Consider the following 16,513-nt stretch of genomic DNA (forward strand, 5'->3'; position numbering starts at 1 on the left):
GAACTTTAAGCAATAAAAGAGGAATAGACTAGACCTAGACTTGCAGAATTTAATAACACCACCACCACTATTCCCCAGGATACACTGTATTATGACTCAATTCTTAAGGATGGTTATTTATTGTATCTTTTACATATATTCATTCTTTCATTAATTTTATCAACATGCTGCCCCTATCAAATGTTTCCTTACCTGTAAGTAGAATAATTAGTTGCCCATAAGGGATGATTTGAGTGGTACTGAAAAAAAAATCCCAATGTTTATAAATACTCAACCCCTGGCCACTGTACTTGATACTTGTAATCTATACAAGCCTTTCTCTAAGGAATTAAATGCCCATAACAAATAAAAAAAAGGGTAATAATATCATATGGTTGAAGAATTAAATCATAATGAACATAATTAGTTTATGGGCCTGAGGTTGAAGCATGCAAATGGGCCGGGAACTCAGACGGATCAATCAAAGCAAAAGGGGCTGTGGTCAAGGGCCAGTCCTGAGGTTCAGAGTCTTCATTAGGAGAAAATTCAAAATCACCTAAGGGCTAACAGTTTGGAGAAAACATCTAAGAAAATGTTTCCCTAACTCATAGTTAGCCTACACTGATGTTAAATTTTAAGCAAGGAAATTGAATTTGATGAAGTTGATCCAACAGTCCTACAGAAATGTCCCAACATGCTCTCCTCACCCCAGCAGAAAGTGCCTTAAGTCACCTCATTGTCTATCCTACTACGGAATCTTAAGTCTCCATTTCGACACTTTTAAACACCTAAATAAGGGGCCATGTCCGAGAGGTAATGCCACTACTTCCGGCGCTGGCATCCCAAATGGGCAAAAGCTGCTACACTTCCGATCCAACTCCCTGCAAGTGGAAGACCAGGAAGAAGCTCCCACCTCCTGGCTGCAGATCGGCCCAGCTCTGGCCATTGAGGCCATCTGGGAAGTGAACCAGCAGATGCAAGACCTCTCTCTCTCTGTCCCCCACCCTGACAACCCCACCCCTGGTCCCCTAACTCTGCCTTTCAAATAAATAAATAAATCTTTTTAAAAAAAAAAATCTGAAAGGTTAGAGCATTGCTTCATATTTTTAAAAGTTTCATTTTATTTTTCTGTTCACAGCAACTTTTCATGCAAATGAACTCTTGGTTAATTGAAGATCATTAAATAACTTCTTCACATCTAAAATCCTCATAAATGTCAGGTATGAGTGATTATTTATGTTATATTACACACAGAAAATAAACAAAGACCCCACTCACATTTGAGAATCATTTACTCTTCCCACTCCCCAAGCTGCCCCAAATGGGAAATGGAATAACAAGACTGATCATAATTGGATTAAGAACCATAATTCTTTAATTCATTCATCAAATTGAGGCATTTGGAACAGTTTATTTACAGAGTTGTTTAGACAGTTTTGTGTGGTGTTTTTTAAGATAAACCAAAATGCCTTTCTGAAATAAGTTTCAGATCCCAAATCATTAACATATGAAATCCAAATGTAGACAATTTACAAATGGGTGTTTAAAAACAATGTTTGGAACAAAATTGGGCTTTTATTTTATTAACTATCTACAAATCTAAATTCAGGATATAGTTTATTTGAAACAGCCAAGCACTTTCTTCGCCTTTAAAATAAATCCACATTTCTCAGATTCAAAAATCGTGATGAGTGTGCAGGGGAATGCATTTGACTTTAGGCCAAGACAAGTAAGTTTCTGGGTTACTCGGAAACTCTAATTACAGCAGTCTCCCCCCCGCCCCGGAATTGATTGGATATTGGATGAATCATCCAGATTACGCCAATCAATCATATATAACAATTATACCTGGTGGAAATCTAAGCAGTGTTCAACTTTAAAACTTAAGCTGTTTGAAATCCAGTATATGTTTGGGAAGTGTTAGAAAAGTTTTACTTTTTTGGGAACTTCAATTATTTGCAATTATTTTAGGAAAGTTGTGCTTTTTTTTTTTTTTATAGAGTCTGAGCATAACTTCAAAGCGAACATTGCTTATAACGTGCTAAAGGAAAGTAGTCTTCTCAAGAAGTTAGTAGATTTTTCTAAGCATTATATATTTTTAATTTGTATAAAAATTCTTCAAGTGCTCAAATCATTACTCTAACTAGAAAAGGAAAATTTTGAAATTTGAATTCTCCCTATAAATCATGCCTTACCTAAAGTAAGGACAAAAAAAAAAAAACAGAAGCCCCCATACGTAAGTATAAACTTTACTCTTAGTCTATACTATTTACTCCATACACTCTACAGATAACATCTTTACATCTTCATTTTACTGTCTTGTACAAAACCACGTGTCAGCCTAAACAGGATGTAGATTTACAAGTATGGAACTAAGTTAACTTGAAATAACCACTGGACTTCAAATGCCTTGCTATTTACCAAATAAATGTGGGAGTTCTAAATCCTGTATACAACATGCCATTCAACCAGAACTGTTTAAGTTCAGCAACAAAACTGATACAAGGTTTCTGTATTAAGAACTGAAGCTGTCCCACCCTGCATTAAGAGTTAATGCTTTCAACACTGTGTCAGATTGGATCAATACTACCCATTCAAAAAGACTACAAAAAGAAAAATTTTAAAACCCACAAACAAAAAGCTCTGTTGATTCTTAATGCACAAGATTGTTAGAAGAGAAGACCACTGGAAAGAAAGGAAAAAAAAAAAAAAACAGAAAGAATTTCAAGCTACTATCCTACTATATAATTAACACAAATAACTAAATAATTATGCACATCCCTTCCCACCCCCACAATTAAATGTTTTTAAACAACTCATGTGATGAAAGATCTACCTTTTAGGCAAACAAAGGCAATCCCTACCAGTTTAAGGATTTAAGGCTGTATTGCATCAGTTTTAAGTGATGCTTATGATTTTTATCTTGTATAGTTCTTAGGAATAAACAGTTGATGGCATAATTTGCAGAACTTTGCACAATGCCTAAGAGAACTTTCAGTGTAAGTACTTTTGATTTTAAATCATCATGGCTGAATTTATCCAGGCTTCAGCCTCAGAGCTATATTTAAATCAGGAAGAAGAACCCTTCGAAACTTTGTTCCATGTATCTGCGTTTGAAGCCACATTCTTTCCCTATCTGCGCGAACAGCAAATCTCATACAGCTGAATTCCTTTAAAATTAGAAGAAAATTTAGCAGTTCTGTAAAGATTCTATGAAATTGTTCTTTTTAAATGCCATAAAAGTCAAACTTAACAACAACAACAAGAAACCCATTTCCGTATACTTTAAAACCATCTGCTCCTTAACCTAATCACTCTTGGCAATCGCGCCTCCCTCCTGTAATCCTGATCAAAAACTCTCCTCTGCTTTTTCTGATTGAAATGTCCATTGCCTACAAATCTCCCAGGAGCGTGTGTGTGTGTGTGTGTGTGTGTGTGTGTGTGTGAAGGATATGAGAGGCCATTATTTATGAACAGCAAGAAAACAAACCACTCTGTCCAGTCCCTCTGCAGATTCCCACACTTATTACCCAAAATCCCACACATCTCCCTTGGTCTTGCCCTTGACTAAGCCTGAAGGAATTCCCTGGGGAAATCTCCCCATGCCTTTCTAGACAGACTCCCTTCGATATGTGGACCCTGCGAGGCTCGCTCAGTCGAGCTGGAACAAATTCCCCAACTTTTCGGAGGAGGTGCAGCCGACTGCCACCCAGAGTGCCTGGACCAGCGGCCACCAAGCACCGCCCTGCCAATCCGCGCAGCTCCTCCTGGGGGGGGGGGGGAGGCTGCTGGGGCTGAGAAAAGGAAGACACTGAAATGCATTCCCAGATTCGGTCACAGAGACCAGCGTCTTCAGGCATTAACCGGTCTGTGCATTCATAATCCTCGCTTCGCAAAGTGGAGAGGCTAGGACTGCCGAAGTATGCCAACAGGGCTCCGTGTGCAACCAGACGTCAGGCAGGCAACACTCGGCCAGCGGCGGCCCTCGAACGCAAACATTTCCAAATCCAATTTGATTTCAACTCCTTTAACCTCTGTGCCTGCCTGCTGCTTCCTGCAGCCCCGAAGTGCAGGCGAGACTGCACCCCCCAGCACACAGCGCCCCCCGCCCAACCCGCGCTTAAAGTGACACAGCACGTGAGTGGGCTTCACTTGGTACGCGGAGTGAGGAGGGGGAAAGTCGCTGCGATGGAGACGCAGGCTTCCGGCCTCTGGGATCCCTGGAGTCCCGAGGGATGAGCCTGGTTCTCGAGATTCCAGCGGGAGGGAGGGAGGGAGTGCAGAAAGCGAAACAAAAAGACGCACGAGCTGACGCCTCGGCTTTCGGGGTGGGCTCGGGGGGTCGCCCTCGCAGTCTGCGAGGCGTAAAGGGGCCGGCTCCAACTTTCGGGGTCTGCCCTCCCGGGCGTCCGCGGCGGTGCGCGCGCTCCTGCCCGCAGCTCGCATCACCTCCACGGCCGCCACAGCCGCCACTTGGCAAACAATACCGGCGACAGGACGCGGACTGCCCACCGGAGACCGAAAGTTGTCCCCGCTCCCGGGCCGGGTCTGCGCCCGCGCCCGGGGCCCCCGGCGGCCGGCCCGAGGATGACAGGGCCCCTGCCGGCGGCGGCGCCGCCCGCCCCCACCCCGGCCCAGTCCCCTCCCCGCGTACTTGAGGAAACTCCGGCGGCGGCCCCCTCCCTCCCCGCTGGCTCCTGCGGGAGCCGGGCGAGTGCGGAGCGGCGGGCGCGGCGGCGGCGGCGGCGAGCTCTGCGCCTTGGAGGGCTGCCCGCCGCGACGTCGGGACCCCCAACAAAGTTAAAACGCTGCGGTTCACGCACCTTACCCGGTCTCGTCCACCTTTCCTCCGGCGCGGGATGCAAAGTGGCACAGGGGCAGGCGGGGGCCCCCCGGGAGGAGACGGCGCAGGGCTCGGCGGCTCGCCCGTTGCCCTGTGCGTGTGTGTGTGTGTGTGAGTGTGTGTGTGAGTGTGTGCGCGCGTGTGTCTGCGCGCGTGTGTCGGGCGTGTGCGCGCGCGTGTCCCTCTTCCCCCGGCTCTCGCTCGCTCGCGCTCCCCGTGTTGCTCTCAAGGACGAGGTGAAATCCCTTTGCTGGTCATGAGGCGGCTTCAGAGACAAACAACACAATGCGAGTGCAAATAACAAAAGGCAAAAAGACAGTGGGAACAATGGGGGAGGCGAGGGCAGCGCACCAGCCGGCGGTCACCGCGGCCCGGCGCCCGCCCCGGGGGTGCGGCGGGGGCGGGCGCGGCGCGGGGGCGGCGCCGGGGGCTCCCGCTCGCTCCAGGTCGCCCCCTGCTCCCGCGAGCCCACCCTGACCTCCTTCCTGCGCTCGCCGCCCGGCCGCCCTCTCGGCGTCCGAGGGAGGCAGCCCTGGACTTTGGCCGCCTGCGGCAGAGTAACTCGGCGGAGGAGAGCGCGGCGGCCGCCCACCCCGAGCGGGAACGCTTTCGGAAAAGCCAGCTCCCCGCCGCCCGGGGCCGTCCACCGACCTGGCAGGAGCCGAGGGAGGCCGGGAGCGCCGCTGTCTCTTGACCGCCGCGGAGCTCGCATCTAGAAACGCGCATTCCCGTTTGCCCAAGTCCCCTTTGTCAACTTCTGACCCGCGCGCCAGCCTCACCCGTGGTCCTGCCACCCTGGCCAGGGGCCCTCGTGGCCCTCAGCACCCTGCCGGCCCCGGGCAAAGCCCGCGGGCAGGGCGCGCGGGGCCGCGGGGGTCTGCGGAGCCTTCCGGGAGGCCCGACGCGGAGGCGGTGCAGCGGCCGCTGCGTCCCCGGGCTCGGCCGCACGCCGCGGGTCCCGCCGCCGCCGCCGCCCGCGCTCGGCACCCATGGACTCCTCGCCAGGGAGAAAAGTTTGGAGGCGCCCTCATCTCTGCCTCCAGGGGGTCGGGCTGGCCAGGATTTGTGTGAGTGGAGCCCCAAGAAACCACAGCGACCAAGAACCAGGGAATGAGACTGACGGGGCTGGGGGGCGGGGGGGGAGTAAGACTGGGTGCTGCGCCGCTACGGCCGCCGCGGGGACACCCGGACGGGCGCGAGAGGCTCGGGCGACCCTCTGAGTTGCAGCCCCAGCGGGCAGCTCCGCGGGTACCGCCCCGAGCAGCAGCTGCGGGGCTGCCTAAGCGTGCGCGCTGACAGCTCCCGCGCTGCCCGGTGCTTATCTCTTCTAATCTCACTTTCATTGACTTGAAACAGCTGCCGGTTTGCCAGGGGGGAAAAATCCTATTAAATCTCCAGCCGGGGTGGGGCGGGGGCGGGGGTTCCTGTCAGCGATCTTCCTGGAGCTGCGTCCAGACAGGGGCGCGAGCTGGGGGCGGCGGGGGCGAGGGGTGGGGGGCAGGCCGCGGGCCGGGAGAAGAGTGATGGAGCAGGGGACTACGGAGCAACACGTTTCCCTTTCTCGCCGTTCCGCCCCAGCCTGTGCTGGATGCCGATCTGCGGTCTGCGTGTGCTCTTTCCCCATCTCTGTCATTTTCCTCGGACGCACATCCATCGACTGCGCCGGTCCCCGGGCACCGCCAGCGTCTCCCGGAGAGCAACAACAGCACCAGGAGATCGATGGCCACCTCTGTGTGAGCCTCGCGCGCCTGCCTGAGTAGCACTGAGGGCTCGCCTGTCGCCCTGCCACCTCACACTTTGTGGCTGATGTCTAAAAGGCGGTTAGGAAGCAAACACTGTTTCCTGATGCACGCAACGCATTACCAGTTGCAATACATTCACGTAGGAAAAGCAGCGCGTCCTCTCTCCCCTTCCCACCCTTGCGAGAGGTGTTTGTTGGGGGTGGTGGATTGCTAATACCTGGGATGTGGCACTTGTCTGGGCCGGAAACTTTCCGGGCAGCCTGACGATCGATTATTTGCTACCTGTGTTCTAAAAATGGCTAAACACCTTTTGCTGGAACAAAAGTGAGAAATGCAAATCTTAATAACTCAAGGCAAAAATTTCAAATGTGTAAGCACAGTTATTACCCACTCCCACAAAGAAAAGCTTCATCCTCCACACATTTTTGGTAGCACAGAGCCTGGTAATTACGAGAACGATCAAATAAGCTCAGAGCTTTCATGGAAACTCCAAATTCACATCCGCCCCAAATTTATAAGCAGGGTGAGCATTTGCTGTTTGACATCCATAGATACAGCTGCGGATATGAAGATCTAAATGTGAGGGAAGAAAGCGTGTGTGTGTGTGTGTGTGTGTGTGTGAGAGAGAGAGAGAGAGAGAGAGAGAGAGAGAGAGAGAGAGAACTTTGCTACATGTGACTTTTCCTTTCCTCACATTCTTCTTTCAGGCTTCAAGTTGAACCACTTAAATATATGGCATAAGAATTCATGGAGAATTGAATTCCACCGTGAATTTAAGTGTGACTTTCATTCCAAAGAATTCCCAGCATATATTGAATGATTAATGCTCGTAATAGGTAGTTGCTTTTCAGCATTAGCTTTTTGTATGTTAGGTTCTGTTCCTTAAATGATGGACAAGAGAGAAATTAGGTCCAACTATTCAAAAAATTGGGGGGTGGGGTGGGGATCAACGCTGTGACATAGCCAGTAAAGCCTCCGCCTACAGTGCCAGCATCCTATATGGAGGCTGCTTGGAGACCTGCTTGCTCCACTTCCGATCCAGCTCTCTGCTATGGCCTGGGAAAGCAGTAGAAGATACCTTAAGCACTTTGGTCCCTGCACCCTCCTGGGAGTCCCAGAGGAAGCTCCTGGCTCTTGGCTTCGGGTTGGCACAGCTCCTGCCAGCCATTGTGGCCATTTGGGGAGTGAGCCAGTGGATGGAAGATCTGTCTCTCTCTGCCTCTGCCTCTCTGTAAGTCTGCCTTTCAAATAAATAAATAAATATTTTAAAAATTTCCCCTCACTGCTAGTTTTATGAAAATGGGTAACATGCGAAAAGGGATTATCATGATGGTGAACTTCCACTGAGACTTCATCCCTTTCTTCCATATCACATTATACTTCGATATCATTTCATACTCAGTGAAGGAAAGGTAAGCCCTTAGGGGAAGCCTCTACCCCCGTCTCCCCAGCTTGTGGGTGACACGTGTGCCTGCAGGTCTAACCTCACCAGGCAGAGCGCTGCCACCTCTGCGGGGGGTTCAGCCTCCTCTGCTTCCTCAGTGTAACAGGCTGTGGCGGGAGAAGGGAGGCCGGGCAGAGAGAGAAGGCACAGCTTCTCCAACTGCCTGGTGCCACAGTGGTGAAACTGGAAGTACAGCAACCGCTTCCCTCCTTTGCTCCTACAGGCGGCACAGCTTCCAACCACTTAGATTATTGGAACCACATGCCCTTAAGACTAAGCCATGATCATTATACAGCAACAGCACGGCTGATCAAAAACTTCCAGTGGGATGTTTGTTTGTGTTAGGCTAAATACACACACATGCACGCACACACTTCGACACACACTTGAAGGGCCACCGACACACTGAATATCACTGTTGCCTTTATCAGGCATTTACTATGTACCAGGCTCTTAGCCCAGCAGTTTGAAATGTACTTCGTGTCCTCCTTGCACACATGTACCGTGTGTACCGCTATGTCACAGCGTTGATCCCACACATGTACCGTGTGTTGCGGATGAGAAGCCTAGGCTCTGAAAGGACAGTTGACTTGCCCCATACCCTGCAGTCTTTTTTTTTTTTTTTTTTTTGACAGGCAGAGTGGACAGAGAGCGAGACAGAGAGAAAGGTCTTCCTTTGCCGTTGGTTCACTCTCCAATGGCCGCTGCGGCCAGCGCACCACGCTGATCCAATGGCAGGAGCCAGGTGCTTCTCCTGGTCTCCCATGGGGTGCTGGGCCCAAGCACTTGGGCCATCCTCCACTGCACTCCCTGGCCACAGCAGAGAGCTGGCCTGGAAGAGGGGCAACCAGGACAGAATCCTGTACCCCGACCGGGACTAGAGCCCGGTGTGCCGGTGCCGCAAGGCGGAGGATTAGCCTAGTGAGCCACGGCGCCGGCCCCTGAAGTCTTTAAGAAAGAGGTTACAACAGAATGCAAATTGACATTCACCCAGTTTCAAATATGTGCCCTTCCATTTTACCTTGAGGCCATGCACACGTTAAGAACAGTTTTCAGTGGGAAATATTATTTCATTACATAAGTAGATTTAAAATACCAACTTTATACCAGATATGACCTATACAGTATGTAGGTCATGGGATAATTGTGAAATATCTAAGAAAATCTATTTGTGCCATATATAAAGCACACATGTATAGTACATATTATATATACAATTACATATAAGGGACCGACGTTGTGGTGTAGCCAGTAAGGCCACCGCCTGCAGTGCCAGCATCCCATATGGGCCCCAGTTTGAGTACCGGCTGCTCCACTTCCAATCCAGCTCTCTGCTATGGCCTGGGAAAGTAGTATAAGATGGCCCAAGTCCTTGGGCCCCTGCACCCACACGGGAGACCTGGAAAAAACTCCTGGCTCCTGGCTTCAGATCGGCGCAGCTCCAGCCGTTGCGGCCAACTGGGGAGTAAACCAGTGGATGGTGGAAGACCTTTTTCTCTCTCTCTGCCTCTCCTTCTCTCTCTATGTAACTCTGACTTTCAAATAAATAAATAGATCTTTTTAAAAATTATATATAAAATATATGTATAGTACATATTATATAATATGTATGTGAAACTCATATTTTATAGGATAGATGATTATACTTAAAATATACACACATAGGTATATACCCATATAATCTATATAATGGACATAATATATTAAGTAGATAAAACTTTTTAATTATATTTGTACATTGTTCTAAGTGCTTTGAACATGTATAAACTCAATTGTCAAAACTATGAAGGTACATAATTTTACTATGTAATTTTTACCGATAAGGAATTAACACAGAGAGGTTATATAGCTTGCCCAAATTTATACAAATAGTAGGTAATGGAGCCTAGATTCACACTGAAATAATCTACCTTCAAGATACATGCTCTTAACCATTTTGCTACACCATCTTTTTTTTTTTTTTAAGATTTATTTGTTTTATTTGAAAGGGAGACTTACAGAGAGGCAGAGGCAGAGAGAGAGAGGTTTTCCATCTGCTGGTTCATTCCCCAGATGGCCACAATGGCTGGAGCTGTGCTGATCTGAAGCCAGGGGCCAGGAGCTTCTTTAGGTCTCCCATGAAGGTGCAGGGATCCAAGGTCTTGGTCCGTCTTCCGCTGTTTTCTCAGGCCATAGCAGAGAGCTGGATCAGAAGTGGAGCAGCCAGGCCTCCAGCTGGCTCCCGTATGGGATGCCGGCACTGCTGGCAGGGGCTTTTACCAGCCACACCACAGTGCTGGCCCCCACACCACCTTTTAATACAGAGATATCCAGATGGATATACAGTGTGTACAGATTTATTCATGGACAGAAATATGACTGGAGGCTATAGCAGTGACTTCTGGAAATACTACTGATGGGAGAGGGCTCTCCATTTGTCCAAGATATCCAAGATTCTCTAAAAATTTTTTAGGCAATCTAAATTCCTGAAACCTATTTAAAGATATTGGGAGAACCCTATAAGATACACAGATTATATAATATTTGACTCTAGCCTGTTTACAAAAGGCTAATTTATTTATTTTGTCACATATGTTAAAAATAGCAGACACAAGATACTTGGAAGTCCTTAAAAAAAAAAAAGAGAGGTGTATGGTCTTGCTGTATTTTCTGTTGCTATAATAGAATACCTGAGACTAGGTGATTGGTAAAGAAAAGAGGTTTGTTTAGCTCACAGTAGTAGAATGTGGAAAGTCCAAGCATAGGCAGCTGCATGTGGTAAGGGCCTCATTGTATGTCCTAACGTGGCAGATTTGGCATCACACGGCCATGAGCATGTGCAAGAGATAACACACAAGGTATAAACCTACTTTTTAACAACCTAGTCTACACGTATCCAATCCCGGAGAGAACTCGCTGATGTCCAGTTGATGGCATTTGTCTACTTGTGAGTGTTCTACCCCATGACCCAAACACATCCCACTAGGCCTCACCCCCCAACAACACTTCACTGAGGAATTACACTCAACAAGAGTTTTGCTAGTGGAAAAACATACTCAAACCACCAAACATATCAAAATGCAAGAAAACCTGTGACTTGAGAGGTAGACAGAAATTTAGGTGATGCAAGAGAGCAAACAGATTGCCTTAATGGTAATAAATCATCCATTTTTATTTTTAATAAATTAGGGCAGTTCGTCAAACCTCAGACGATTAACAAGAGAGAAATATAAAATGTTGATTTAAGTTCAGCAATTATGAACTTGAATACTGACACTCCTCAAAGGAACCTTAAAATATCTGCTAAGAATCCCAGAAGCATGAAGGGTTTGTTTATACCACACCTAATTTTACCTGCCTTGCCAAGTACAGGGTGCATATCACATTCTAGAAGTGAGTTTCTCCAAATCGACCTCTCTGAAAAAGTATTTTAATATTTTTTTCCTCTCCCCTTCTCTTGCTACATACAATAGAAGGGATTATCTAAGGAAGGGGAAATAACTGACAGCAATCTTCCTTGGGCATTTTTAGTCCTGCTAACACCTGAGATGCAGACATCTAAACTATGGACTTCACTGGGCCTACTGTGTCTCTGCAGAAAAAACTGAAGAAGAGACCCTATGCCTAACAGATGCCACACATTAAGCTCTCACTGAAAAAGACTTTTAAAGCCCTATTATTGATACATATGTTTTCACTTAAAAACTATTATGAACTAGAGTGTTCTTTTATTTAAACATTCCCCTGTGGTTCTACAAATTAAGGATCGGTAGTACTGTATTAACAACAGAGAGTCAGACCAAACTGAACTAGTTAAAAACAGTTGGCAAAACTACCAGCACTGGCTTTAGCTGCCGAAGGTGACCGAAATGTGAGGAAGCGCATGTGTTAAACGGTGAATTCTAATTTTCCGAACTTTCTCATTTTGCTACATATTTAGAGTGAATCTCTTTTTTTTTAATTTCAGCCACAGTTTTCCAAAGGAGAAATAATGTATAACACGCAAATACTTTATACAATCAAAACCACAATCACATTGCTGTTATTGGTAAAGAGTGTTTATTATCCTGATTATTCATGTGTCCCTTCCTGGGAGAAAGACCAGAGGGAATAGGGTTGGTTCAAGACAAACAACTTGCAGGCCCCACATCTTCTGTCTTAATGTACTGTTTTTCAGTTTGACTTCTGTTCTTTAATGTTAAATAATGAGCATACAATGTGGAAGAAGAGGAATTTAGACATAAAAAGCTATCTTTTTAACATGTGGATTTCTTTCAGGTTTGGCTCTCTATTGCTAGAAAATTTTTGTGAAGATGTTTGCATGCAATCGGATATGTTGATCCTATTTATAAATTAAAAGGATAACGGGGATTGTATTTAGGCTGTAGTTAAGATCCCAGCATGGGAGTGGCAAAGTTTGATTCCTGGCCCTGGCCGGCCCCTGATTCCAGCTTCCTGCTGATGCACATCCTAGAAGGAGTGATGATGGGTAAGGCAGCTGCATTCCTGCCACCCATGTGGGGGAACCTAGATCGAGATTCCAGCTCCCAGCCTAACACCAGAGCAGCCCTCACTGTTGCAGACATTGGAGGAGCTAGCCAATGGGTAGAGGAAAGACAGTGCTCTCTCCCTGCCTCAGAAGAGATAGAATAGAGGAGAAGAGGAAGGGGAGGGGAAAAGTAGAGAAAGGATGGGAGGGGTAATGAGTGGTATAATTTAAAACTGATAACAGAACTAATTCAGTCTCAGTACAGTTTAGGTATCTGGGTCTATGAACCTGTGATGGCTCCTGTTTATTTCACTTCTTTAACATTTTCGGCATTTTGTTGCAATTACTTTATATGAAAAATGAAATATGGTAGAGAAATGAAAGCTGAAAGCAAGCATGCAGTACAAAGAGGGTGGGTAAAAACATCATCTAAAATAATGCCCTTTTTCTTTGACTCCGAGGAAACTATTTGAATAGAGCCAATAAATTTTCAACCTATAGATGTCGGAGACCTCTAACCACTGTTTTCTCAAAGCTAATGAATTTAAGCAAATTTAAAATTTAACTCACAGGTTTTTTTTTTTTTTTTTTTTAAATAATACATTAGGTTTTAACACTACAAACTCTTGCAATGTTCAAGTGGCTGCTTCCCAGGTAGCTTTGCTCCAGGACCAAGTAATCAACTGGACCAAGGAGTCACTATTCCACAGAATAGTGGGTTATGAGCCACTTCTAGTATTTCAGTTACCTCTTTGACTAAGCAACAGGTCCACTAATTTTTCAGCTATATTTTGGCTTTGTTGTATCAGAAAGTAAATAATCATGCTCGCTGGCTCTCACTCTGTCTCACACATAAATTTAGATACTACTGGTGACTTTTTAATGCTGAGTGTTAACCTGAATATAACTAGGGCCGACAATACACTTTCCTGCCCTCCCATAGCAGGAAATTGCAACATATAAAGCCTCATAAATTTTTCAGTCCTTCAAAATGAAATGAAGGAAACAGTGGGATGATCTGTCCAAAACAAGGTGTGGGCTTGAATGTGGTATTGTTTGTAAAAGAAAAAAAAAAGTTGTAAGACAGTTATGCAGCATTGTGCATAGCTAAAAGGTCTGAGAATTCTAAATTAGCTTGAAAAAAGATGAGAAGAAATCCTCAAATCAGCATGAAAAATGCTATTTTTGCCTGGTCTGGGTCTACTCATTCAAAACTTGAAAGAATCTGGATTACAGAGAAAACAACAAAAGTGACTAAACCATTGGAAATAGAACCAAGAGGATGAGAGGAAATGGATAACAGTTGACTGAATGATTTTCTTCACAGATTTTTTCAGATACAGATATTGAACAGCTGTTCTCCAACTTCAAAGAGAACACAATTTGACATATAGAGCACTGGAGTAGAAGCTAAAAGATTTGGATTTGAATTTAGGTTTATTAAAATTAAAAATGTGTTTGGCAGAGCTATTAAAAATGCTACGTCCCATAAGAGAGTGCCTGGTTGACGTCCCAGCTACTCCACTTCTGATCTAGCTTCCTGCTGATGCACACCATGGAGGCAGCAGATAATGGCTGACTAAGTACTTGGGAGAGACCCAGAGGGAGTTCCAGGCTCTTTGCTTCAGCCTGGCCCAGATCTGGCTGCTGCAGGCATTTGGGAAATGAACCAGCAGAGATGATATCTCTTTGTCTATCTGTTTATAGCTCTCTGTGGATCGCCTGCTCGCTCGCTCGCTCTCTCTGCCTTTCAAATAAAATAATTGTTTTTTAAGATGTGTATGTCTGTTACAGTTTTTAATTTAAAAAATATGAAAAGTGAGATAAAGGAGTTATAGAGCATGAAAATGAAATGGAGTCAGGATTAAGTGTATTAGAAAATATATATCTCACTTTAAAGTTCTGTATCCTTATTAACGTTATTTATGGAGCACATACTTGTGCCAGCATCTATGCTAGAAGTGAAAGAAAGATTTGACTTCAGCTTCTAAAGCAGCTAAGAAAGAGGGAAGCATCCATTTCAATATTTACAATTGTTAGGGAGAAACGCAATTATTCTTGACATCAACACCAAAGTGAACATTTTCCTGGGGGATACCTCTCAAGAAGGACACTGAGTGATGTTAAGACAAACTTTCTGGAGTGAAAACATTCAAGAGCATCAGAGAATTATTTCTTACGTTCCTATTGGAAGAGACACGCCCTCCCCGGGTCTCTAAAGCAGATAGTCCAAGAGTACAATGCCCTGACCACTCACTCCCCAGGCCATTTCTTTTTTTTTTTTTTTTTTTGACAGGCAGAGTGGACAGTGAGAGAGAGAGAGAGAGACAGAGAGACAGAGAGAAAGGTCTTCCTTTGCCATTCGTTCACCCTCCAATGGCTGCCGTGGCCGGTGCACCACGCTGATCCGATGGCAGGAGCCAGGTGCTCTCCTGGTCTCCCATGGGGTACAGGGTCCAAGTACTTGGGCCATCCTCCACTGCACTCCCTGGCCACAGCAGAGAGCTGCCCAGGCCATTTCTAAGGGTGATATTTACAACTATAAAACTCACAAGCACAAAATATTTCCTTCCAAGTGTATGTATTTATTGCTTGCTATAAAAACATCAGCTTCTCCAAGCTCAGCTCCTCAACTGCCATACAAACCCATTTTATAAATAGCCTCTGTCCGTGACCATTCCTAAGCATGCCATGTCTTTCCCTAGTAGCAATGCTGGGTTATTCTGGTTGGTCCGTTCTATGGCTGGTAGCCCAGTTAAAGGTGGGTTTATGGTATTCAAAGTTAATTTTGGCTCAGGTGCCCAAAATATCTTTTGGTTTATAGCTCTTAAGGACAATGACCACCTGGTTTAATACACTGCTCACTGAGCTCAGCTACAAGGGTCAAATGGGAAACATAATGGATCTTGATAAGTTTTGCCAAAAGACCTTGTCTTGCATGTACCTCCCCCTTCTAGACGAAAGGTCAGAGTCAGACCTGTGTCAGAGGTGATTAAAGACAGGGGAAGCTCAGCTGCTGGAGTGGACACATCAATTTCATGGCTGTGGATGAAGAGCAATAATCCCAGCACTTAGAGAAGACCGCAGATCTCAGAAAGGTGCTGGATGGTAAGGAAGGAAAAGTGCTCTCCTGGTTCCTAGATCTAGCACCCCGGCTAGGCATATAATCATATGATGTGCCTGAGGCAAGAAACAGTTGCAGCTGTAGTCTGACCCTCTGATGGTTCATCATCCCCAGTCACATGCTCTGTGAACAGAACTCAAGCAGATCTCCCTAGTCCCGTGCTATTCTGCTATTCCTGGTGCCATCAAGAGAGGCTTCAGATGTAGACCCCTTCCAAACACGTACAGACACACAGAATGACACAACCTTGTTTTTGACTGACACAATTTTACATGACTCTAGCACCCTTGAGTTATGTATGCACAGCATCAAGGCTGCAACTACTTTATAATATCATGGCTTAAACAAAATGAGCTATTGGTGATCCAAATTCATTTTTACAATATATCCCAGCCTGGAGTGATGTGTGTTTATATGTAGGGGAACATGAGTCATAGAATATCTCTTCATTATGAACAAGAATTATTTTTATTAAGAACTCCTTGTAGTTATTGGCAATGATGCCAAAGATCATCTTGCATGGGTAGTAATGGATAACATATTGAAGTTATCCTACATCAGGGCTGTCTGAAATAAGATGTACTGGTACACTAGGGACATATTCATGGCTGGCTGAGATTAGGACCCTCTAGGGCATGACTGAGGTCTACATAGGCTTACAACTGGCCTCGTTTTACTGCTTGAAGTCTAGTTAATGAAACCCTTTATTAAATGTTGTGTGAAGCAAATTGAACAGATTTGTTCCCAACCTCTGTAGGAAACATTCATCAGATTGGCCAAGAAAATGGCATATTCTTGTGCAAATTCACTAGAAACCAAGACAGAGGAGGATCGAAGGATCATTACAAGAAATAATTCCACAGTAGGCTCTTCTATCCCTACACATTTGGCTGGGCATGCAAAAAAGCAAACT

General features: G+C 45.7%; 1 protein-coding gene across 9 annotated transcripts in view; it reads right to left on the bottom strand.

Annotated features, from left to right (window-relative positions):
• Positions 1-6,236, bottom strand: part of SOX5 (SRY-box transcription factor 5) — a 1,100,247-nt gene extending 1,094,011 nt beyond the window's left edge. For 4 of the 9 annotated variants that reach the window (XM_051850860.3, XM_051850859.3, XM_051850857.3 and 1 more), the window contains exon 1: positions 4,803-5,467. The gene's annotated coding sequence lies outside the window, so the exon portion shown is untranslated. The other 5 variants (XM_070049502.2, XM_070049490.2, XM_089304672.1 and 2 more) reach the window with 4 other exon arrangements.
• Between the last annotated feature and the right edge of the window lie 10,277 nt (positions 6,237-16,513).

This window comes from Oryctolagus cuniculus, chromosome 9 (genome assembly GCF_051225735.1).
Source record: "Oryctolagus cuniculus isolate XC-2025 breed Fujian yellow rabbit chromosome 9, ASM5122573v1, whole genome shotgun sequence".
NCBI lineage: Eukaryota > Metazoa > Chordata > Mammalia > Lagomorpha > Leporidae > Oryctolagus > Oryctolagus cuniculus.